Source organism: Bombina bombina, chromosome 2 (assembly GCF_027579735.1).
Source record: "Bombina bombina isolate aBomBom1 chromosome 2, aBomBom1.pri, whole genome shotgun sequence".
Classification (NCBI taxonomy): Eukaryota; Metazoa; Chordata; class Amphibia; order Anura; family Bombinatoridae; genus Bombina; species Bombina bombina.
In genome coordinates this window covers 1,019,343,635-1,019,353,364 of record NC_069500.1, presented here as the reverse complement: position 1 = coordinate 1,019,353,364, position 9,730 = coordinate 1,019,343,635, and positions in this window count along the sequence as shown.

Sequence of the window (9,730 nt, the reverse complement as noted above, 5' to 3'; positions counted from 1 at the left end):
TGTATATGTGTCCCACTTTGAAGGCATTCAGTAATATCATATGCAATTTATACAGAGATTACAACTTTGAATTTTTGCTTCATTACATTGAAATGTTATCTTCAGTAGGCAATTAGCCACTCGTATATAACTTTTAGGAGCTACTAATTTTCCCTGCAATACATGTATAATCTTCTTGAATAACAAAAGATATCACCATTATACATTCAAAAGGGAATTGTGGCAATTTAAGTCAAGAAAGATGACTAGAGAGAAAAGAGACTATGACTCTAACCAAGTCTATAGATGGACTCAGGAAGACACCTCTAGGAAAGGATATAAAAGAAATATAAAGAACAAGAACAAACAAAGTAATTGGAAGGGAAACAAAAAAGGAAAAAGTGTAACATTTTCAGACACCGAATATGAATGTGATTCATCAGACGGTGACAGTCCGGGGATAGGTGAAGCTGCAGCAGTTTTTCAAGGGAATGATCCTGTATACTACAGCGACAATTCTATCTCGCAGTCAAAAAACGGGCAGGTCTTGGCCACACAGGAAGTAAGAAAAAAACGCACAGAGGATGCCGAGAAGGTTGCAGAAGAACCAAGAGACTCTCAGAGAAATCAGAGAACATACAAAACCAAATCACAGAAGGGAACGAAGAAATACACTTAAGTGATAAAAATGTTGTTAATTTGTCTTCTGTATCCTTGACTTCTGCACAGGTGGACTTGCTCTCTAAAGGTCTCAATTTTGTGCCTTCACATCACTTCAATATCTTTGAGACAATCTTAGATATCAATAGATTTACAAGAAAAATAACTTTGAAAAAACATTTTTTCAAAAGGGATGAGGAGGCACAAAATGAACCTAATATTAGTATGGAAAGAGTAGCAGTAACTGATCATATTGCATCTATGTCTGACCTTAATTTTTCAGAACTAAATACATTGAGGGATCTAGACCAATTACTAAATGAGGGAGAGGAAACCAAGAGTGAATGCCTTCAGGAAAGTAATGTCTCTTTAAAACACATTAAGAACAAAAGTACCTTTTATCAGTTTAAAACACGATCAAAAGTAATTGACATCTTTCAAAAAACAGTGGAATTCAAATTGCATAATCTAGAGAAGTCAGTGACAGAAACAACTAATAAAAAGCACACTAATTTGACACATAAGGAGAAAATGGCTCTAAAAGAATTGTCTCAAAATGAAAATATCATAATTAGACAATCTGACAAGGGCGGTAATGTAGTCGTTCTGAATAGAATTGACTATATTACAGAGGCTAGGAGACAGCTAGGCCAAAACGATGTATATATTAGACTAAAAGAAGATCCTACTAATACATTTCAAAAAGAAATTTTAGACATTGTCAGATATGCCCGCAAAAATAATATTATTACAGAATCTGTGGAGGAAAAATTGATTGTATATACGATGTATATATTAGACTAAAAGAAGATCCTACTAATACATTTCAAAAAGAAATTGTAGACATCGTCAGATATGCCCGCAAAAATAATATTATTACAGAATCTGTGGAGGAAAAATTGATTGTGTCACATCCGGTGACACCAATTTTTCATCACTTGCCTAAGCTTCACAAGGATTCCCTGTCCCCGCCTGGAACACCTATTATTGCGGGTATAGGGTCTCTTAATGAAGCACTCTCTGAAATTGTTGACACATTTTTGCAGCCGTTGATATGTCAATTACCTAGCTATATACAAGATACCACATCCTATATCGATGATCTGTTCTTCATCCTGGACTGTGATGCTACTAAGGCAGATATTTTCTGTCAATATCTCAATTGCAATCAGCAAGGCATTTAATTTACTGGCACACACAGTCAAAGTAGTGTGGATTTCCTGGACCTCACTGTCCTGGGTTGTAACAATTCAGACATTCAAGTTTCAGTATAATCATTCCAAAGTGTCAAATTTCACTAAGATTCTTATTATCAAAATTAAATATGTTATCCCAATAGTTTCCATATAAATAATGACTAGTATTTATATGATTTAATCAGGATGGATTAATATAGGTAATTGATAGTGCAGTATATGTGTATGAGATATACTGTAGCTAACATCAAACATAAATCATGTTATATAAGTTGAGCATTGGTAGAATTAATCTCTCAATATTACTAAGCGAAAAGATGTTAAACATATGCATTCAAATATATAAACTTGTATCTGAAATATACTGGTAAAGGTTCGCTTACCAAGCGTGGATAAAGGATATGGGAAGATGGATTTGAAAAGGCAAGGAGAAAGGTATTTGCTTTGCAGAGCTGATACAAGCAGCGGAAGCCAGCCAGAGTGGAAGTCAGTAGCGTGGCGTGAGCGGAGATGAACGGAGCGGCCGTCGGTGACGTCACCCGCCTGTCAGCTGCTGTTCCGATGCAGAGCACTGGAGCCGGAGGGAGAGATGTTCAAGGGATGTCCGGAGGAATGTAGATTCAGCAGGTAATGCTGCCTAGTTGTGCAAGAGAGTATGCTCATAGATTCTCTGACTGTTTGTGAGAGACCAAGTTCCAAATAGTAGAAGCTGAAATGGCTAGTAACCAGGTGAAATCCTTAATACCAAGCAAAGGTATTAGGTAAGGACGTGCCTTATGAAGGATAATTGATTTGAAGGAGAGGCAAAAGAATTAAAACTCTATGTTGCATAGGAAGGTTGTTACAGAGGGCCCCCCCAAAATGAACCACTCCGAGGTTCAAGGACGAGGCCGGTCCGGATTCCGACGATGAAAAAGTGACACCAACCTTGGGGCAGATAGATTAACTGATGGCTCCCAAGAGTCTTCATCGGATGAGTAACCCTTCCAATGGATGAGGTATTGCAACCTGCCAGATACTTTCCTAGAGTCCAGTATCTTCTCCACTTCAAACTCACAGTCAGGGACAATAGGTACCTGTGGGCAAGATCTCAAAGATGTGTTCCTGAGTTCTTTATATGGTTTGAGTAAATTGACATGAAAAGTAGGATGTATCCTGTATTTGTCAGGGAGGTCCAGTGTCACTGCGTTAGAATTTATAATCCTTTTAATTGGAAATGGACCAATGTAAAATCTATTCAGTTTCTTAGTTGGTGTACTGAGACGAAGATTTTTGGTTGACAACCATACAAGGTCTCCTATCATATAATTGGGTGCTGGTCCCCTTCTGAGGTCGTAGTATACTTTCTGTCTGTCTTGAGCTATCTTAATGTTATTAGCAAGAATAGAGAAGGTTTCAGAAATGCTGTTAGTGGTGTCGTTAACAACGGGGCATTGACTGTCATGTTGTGGATTAACGTGAAAGATTGGGTGAAACCCATAATTCGCAAAGAACGGTGTGGTCTTGATTGTGGTATGATATGCGTTGTTGTGAGCGAATTCTGCCAGTGGTAGCAGTGATGACCAATTTTCTTGGTTTTGTGTCACAAAGCATCTGAGATATTCTTCCAACCACTGGTTTGTCCTCTCCGTCTGGCCGTTCGTCTGGGGATGGTAGGCAGTACTTAAGCGTTGTTCGATATTCAGTGATATACAGAGTTCTTTCCACATCCGAGAGGTAAACTGAGTACCTCTATCCGTAGTTATGGATAAAGGTAACCCATGCAATTTGATGACATTTTCAATCAATAAAGTGGCAGTTTCCAAAGATGTTGGAAGTTTGTGGAAGGGTATGAAGTGTGCCAGTTTTGTGAATAAATCAACAACCACCAGAATAGTGTTATAGTTACTTGATTTAGGTAGTTCTACAATAAAATCAGCAGCAATGTGAGTCCATAGTTTGTCAGGTATGGGTAGTGAAAGTAAATAACCCACTGGTTTGTGTTTTTCAATTTTACAGGTAGTGCAAATCTCACAAGATTGTACATAGTTTTGTATATCAGAGAACATGTGTGGCCACCAATAGGACCTTTTTGTTAATTCTAGAGTTCTTTGTATACCAGGGTGACCTGTGAGGTAAGACTCATGCATGTTTTTGAGAATATTCATTCTCAATGAAGGAGGTACATACAGCTTATCACTTTTATAGTATAAACCATCAATGTTTTTTGTAAACAAGTGTTTCGGCAAAGTTATATCAGTTTGTTGTTTATCTTGGAAATATGAACCCTCATTAAACGCTATGCCGAGAGTTTCCTGAAAGCAGTGTTCTGGTATTATGGTTCCGTAGGGAGTTTGTTGTTTAGGTTTTTCAGGTAGTCTTGAAAGGATGTCAGCTTTAGTGTTTTTTGATGTGGGTCTATAGGTTATGGTATATGAAAACCTTGAAAAGAAAAGACTCCACCTGACTTGTCTGGAAGTTAATGTTCGGTGAGTCTTAAGGTATTGGAGGTTTCTATGGTCTGTATATATTTGTATAGGTATGTCAGTGCCCTCTAGAAGGTGCCTCCAATGTTCTAAAGCTGATTTCATAGCGAGCAATTCCTTCTCCCCTATGTGGTAGTTGAGTTCTGAGGCTGTTAGAATTCTAGAGTTAAACGCAATTGGGTGGATGGGTTCTTGAGGTGAGGGCCTTTGTGAGAGTATGGCTCCAATGGCATAATGTGATGCATCAACTTCTAGAATATATTGAAGATTCGATTTGGGAAAAGATAATATTGGTGCAGTTGTAAAACATGTTTTTAAGTATTGGAAAACATAATTCGTTCAATGTGTCCATAAGAAAGGAGTATTGTTTTTGGTTAATTCAGTTAGAGGTTTTGTAATGCTTGCAAAATTTCTTATGAATTTCCGGTAAAAATTGGAAAAAACAAGAAATTTCTAAACATCTTTTTTAGTTTTTGGAGTTGGCCAATTTTGTATGGTGGAGACCTTGTCATTTTGCATTGATATACCTTGTGGTGTGATGTGATAACCTAAGAATGTGATATCCTGAGAATGAAAAATAATTTTTTCTAATTTCACATACAATTGATGTGCCTGTAACCTGGAGAGTACAGCTCTGACTTGTCTAACATGTTCTTCAATATTTGATGAATAAATCAAGATATCATCTAAATATATGACCATGGAGGTGTCAAGTAAATCCCTGAATATGTCATTTATGTATCTTTGAAACGTGGCAGGGGCGTTACAAAGCCCAAAGGGCATAACAGTGTATTCATATAACCCGTATCGGGTTCTGAAGGCAGTGAGCCATTCATCACCAGGTCTAATTCTTATGAGGTTGTACGCCCCCCTTAGGTCAAGTTTTGTAAATATAGTTGCACCTCTCAACCTCTCAATTAGTTCAGGAATCAAGGGAAGTGGGTAGCGATTTTTTATAGTTCTCTTATTTAATTCCCTATAGTCCACAATTGGTCGTAGGGAATGGTCTTTATTTCTAACGAAAAAGATACCTGCTCCTGCTGGAGAGGTTGAAGGTCTTATAAATCCTTTTCGCAGATTCTCATTGATGTTTTTAAGTGTGACAATTCAGATTCTGATAGTGGAAATATGTGCCCGTATGGTATGTCAGAGCCAGGAATTAAGTCAATTGGGCAATCATATGGCCGGTGAGGTGGTAGTGATTCAGCCTCTTTTTTGCAAAAAAATAGTTCAAAATCTGTGTACTGTTTTGGAATTTTAGTTTCTGTGATTGCGAGTAAAGGTATATGCGGTAAACAGGTCGTCTTACAGTAACTAGAAGTAAATTGTATGTTATTTGATTCCCAAATTATCGTAGGTTGATGTAGCCTAAGCCATTGCAACCCTAATACGAGTGAGAATATGGGCGAAGATAACACATCAAATGTGATATATTCATGATGGTAGTTTTGTAAAGTAACCTTAATAGGAACGGTTTGGTGTGTGATAGGCCCGGATTCTAGTTGTTTACCGTCAATGAGACACACTAATACAGGCTTTTGCTTTTTAACAAGTGGAATTTTATTCAACAATACAAGTGCAGAATCTATGTAACAAGAATATGCCCCAGAATCAATTACAGCTTCAGAGCAAAGGCGGTGGTGGTCCCACTGTAAAGAGACGGGAATAAGACAGTTTGTTATCTGAGTGTTAGTAAATTTCAAGGTTAACTCAGTGTCTGTTTTCTTACCCTTTTTAACTCTTTTAAGTACTGGGCAAGTAGAGACATCATGATCCTTTGAGGCACAATAGAGACATAGATGATTAATTCTACGTCTGATTTTTTCATCAGGGGTCAAAGGTCCTTTGATGGTCCCTATATCCATAGGTTCCTCTGTACCCTTTGTATACTGCGGTGATGCTCTTGAGTCATGATATCTGATGTTGGTGTCATGGGAAATCTTTTCCTGTTTTCTCTCTCTAATTCTGTGATCTATCTTAATACTAAGCTGCATTAAGGCTTCTAAGTCATCTGGTAAATCTAATCTAGAAAATTTGTCTTTAATAGCTTCTGATAAACCCAGTTTAAATTGACTCTTTAAGGAAACCTGGTTCCATCCGGAGTCCAATTGACAGATTTTGAACTCAGAAATATAATCCTGCACAGCCCTTTTATTCTGTTTTAAACCTCTGAGTTTATGTTCAGCAGTACTTTGTCTGTGTGGATCTTCATAAAGGGAGGATAAAGAGCTAAGAAAATTATCCAAAGAGTTTATTATTGGACTGTTTTGTTCATAGAGTGAATCTGCCCAAACACTGGGTTCCCCTCTTAAATAAGAAATCATTGTTAAAACCTTAATTTTATCATTAGAAAAGGTTTTCGGTTTTAAAGTGAAAAATAATGTGCAAGCATTAATAAATTGTCTGAATTGTTTCCTGTCTCCACTAAATTTGTCTGGTGGACTAACAGGTGGTTCTGGAGGGGAATCAGTGTTTTGTGGTGCTGGAGTCAGGCCTTCTTTAATTATATTTTTTAAGGTCTGATTTTCTACCTGTAGGTCTCTAAGGCCCTGATTTAGCTGATCCACCTTTTGGCCTAAAGTAACCACATAATTTGAGAGCTCCACATGATCCATCACACTTTATTTTGTTTTTTAAGGCTTGGTATTCTGTAACAATTCAGACATTCAAGTTTCGGTATAATCATTCCAAAGTGTCAAATTTCACTAAGATTCTTATTATCAAAATTAAATATGTTATCCCAATAGTTTCCATATAAATAATGACTAGTATTTATATGATTTAATCAGGATGGATTAATATAGGTAATTGATAGTGCAGTATATGTGTCTGAGATATACTGTAGCTAACATCAAACATAAATCATGTTATATAAGTTAAGCATTGGTAGAATTAATCTCTCAATATTACTAAGCGAAAAGATGTTAAACATATGCATTCAAATATATAAACTTGTATCTGAAATATACTGGTAAAGGTTCGCTTACCAAGCGTGGATAAAGGATATGGGAAGATGGATTTGAAAAGGCAAGGAGAAAGGTATTTGCTTTGCAGAGCTGATACAAGCAGCGGAAGCCAGCCAGAGTGGAAGTCAGTAGCGTGGCGTGAGCGGATATGAACGGAGCGGCCGTCGGTGACGTCACCCGCCTGTCAGCTGCTGTTCCGATGCAGAGCACTGGAGCCGGAGGGAGAGATGTTCAGGGGATGTCCGGAGGAATGTAGATTCAGCAGGTATGCTGCCTATTTGTGCAAGAGAGTATGCTCATAGATTCTCTGACTGTTTGTGAGAGACCACGTTCCAAATAGTAGGAGCTGAAATGGCTAGTAACCAGGTGAAATCCTTAATACCAAGCAAAGCTATTAGGTAAGGTTGTGCCTTATAAAGGATAATTGATTTGAAGGAGAGGCAAAAGAATTAACCCTATGTTGCATAGGAAGGTTGTTACAAGGGTGGAGAAGCTGGGTCTCTCATCCAAACCAAAATGTACAGAAAGGAAATTGCGGGTAACACTCTGTTAAAATTTGAGTCTTGTCATCCTTCTCATGTTTTGAGGGGGATACTTAAAGGGGAATATATTCGTATTAAGAGAAACTGTTCCGAAGAAGGTGAATATCAGCGTCAGGCTATTGTGGCTACAAACAGATTCAAACAGCGAGGGTATCGAGATGGTATTCTCTTAACAGCAAAAGAAGACGTAGATCAGATTCCCAGAGAACAGCTACTTCAATATAAGCCCAAGAGACATAAAGTTGACAAAAATGATATGAGTAAGATCAAGTTTATTACTACATATAGTGTAGAATAAACTAAAATATGTAATATAATTAAAGAATCTCTTCCTATTTTGTACTCTGATCCTATTATCAAAGAATTTCTAGACTCAGGATGTGAATTCATTCCAAAGAGGGCAAAAACTTTAGCTAACTATTTTCACTTTAAATCTATCTTGTTTATTTTGTAGTGATGGTATAGTAAGCTGCGCTCTTTGTATGTTTCATTTGTAAACAATTTTCATCTTGTAGAAATATTATGGTTGTATTAAGCTATTAAAGTTTTCCATAGAAAAATAGGGAGAGGATAAATACTTAAATGATTATAGGATTTTATCCATTGTTATTGTGTATTTTCTGAAATGCTTAGAAACTTGTTTGCCTGTCCTGTGGATATAGGTATCCAATCAGGTACTTAATTATAGTGATGTCATGATTTAGCTCAGCCTTATAGGGGGCGGATGGGCTGATCCCCAGGTAAGCAGTGAACAAGTGCACCTGGTGCACGAAACATGTCTGCGTGGGGATCTGTATAGGACATCCTGGTCTTGTCATTTTTAATTTTTAGAATAAAGTTTGTTTTTATCTTTTACCTAGCTGCCTGGAATCTTTCATTGTGCTAACAGCATTTTTTGAATAACTTTCCTTTCTATCAGAGCGACATCTCTGCACCCTGCATACTATCTTTGCTTGGGGCTTGTGTGGCAGATACAACTGAAGTGGCAGCCTTCCTGATTGGATTACAATAGGGGTGTGTGTCCCGCCCACTCTCCATTGTGCCAGGCTTCATTACACAGGACTGCGGGAGGAGCGCAGACAACACAGTGAACTGCCTATACTTTGTATATATTTATATATATATATATATATATATATATATATATATATATATATATGCTTTACAAAATGACATTACAATAACCATTAAGCCATCAGACAAAGGTGGAAATATTGTGGTCCTGAATACTAAGGACTATGTTGATGAATGTCAAAGACTACTAAGAGATAATAAACAATACAGTATTTTACGTTTCAATCCTACAGAAATTTACAAAGAAGAATTGTTTCAAATTTTAATGAGAGCAAAAGGTGAAGGTGTTATAAACCAGAGAGAATTTGATTTTCTGTTTGTAAAATTTCCAAAAACTGCAACCCTTCTATAGCCTACCAAAACTCCATAAAAATAAGCTGCCACCTCCAGGTCGCCCCATTATATCGGGCAAGGGCTCATTAACTGAGAAAATTTCACAATATGTGGACTTTTGCCTTAGACCAAATTTACTAAATCTCCCTTCCTACATCAAAGATACGCTAGATGTATTGAAAAAACTCAATGACATAACTGTTTCTGCAAATACCCTATTGGTTGCAATAGATGTTGAGTCGCTCTATTCAAGTATCCCTCACGATAAAGGGGTAGAGGCAATCAAATATTTCCTAATTCAATGAGGTTCGGAGTATGACAAGCACACAAATTTTGTATTGGAACTGTTATCTTTCATTTTAAAACATAATTATTTTCTTTTTGGGAATAAATGCTACCAACAAAATGTAGGAACAGCAATGGGGACTTGCTGTGCCCCCACATTTGCTTGCCTCTACCTAGGTAAATGGGAATTTGATCAGATTCTAAATAGTGCTGAAATAAATGACTACATC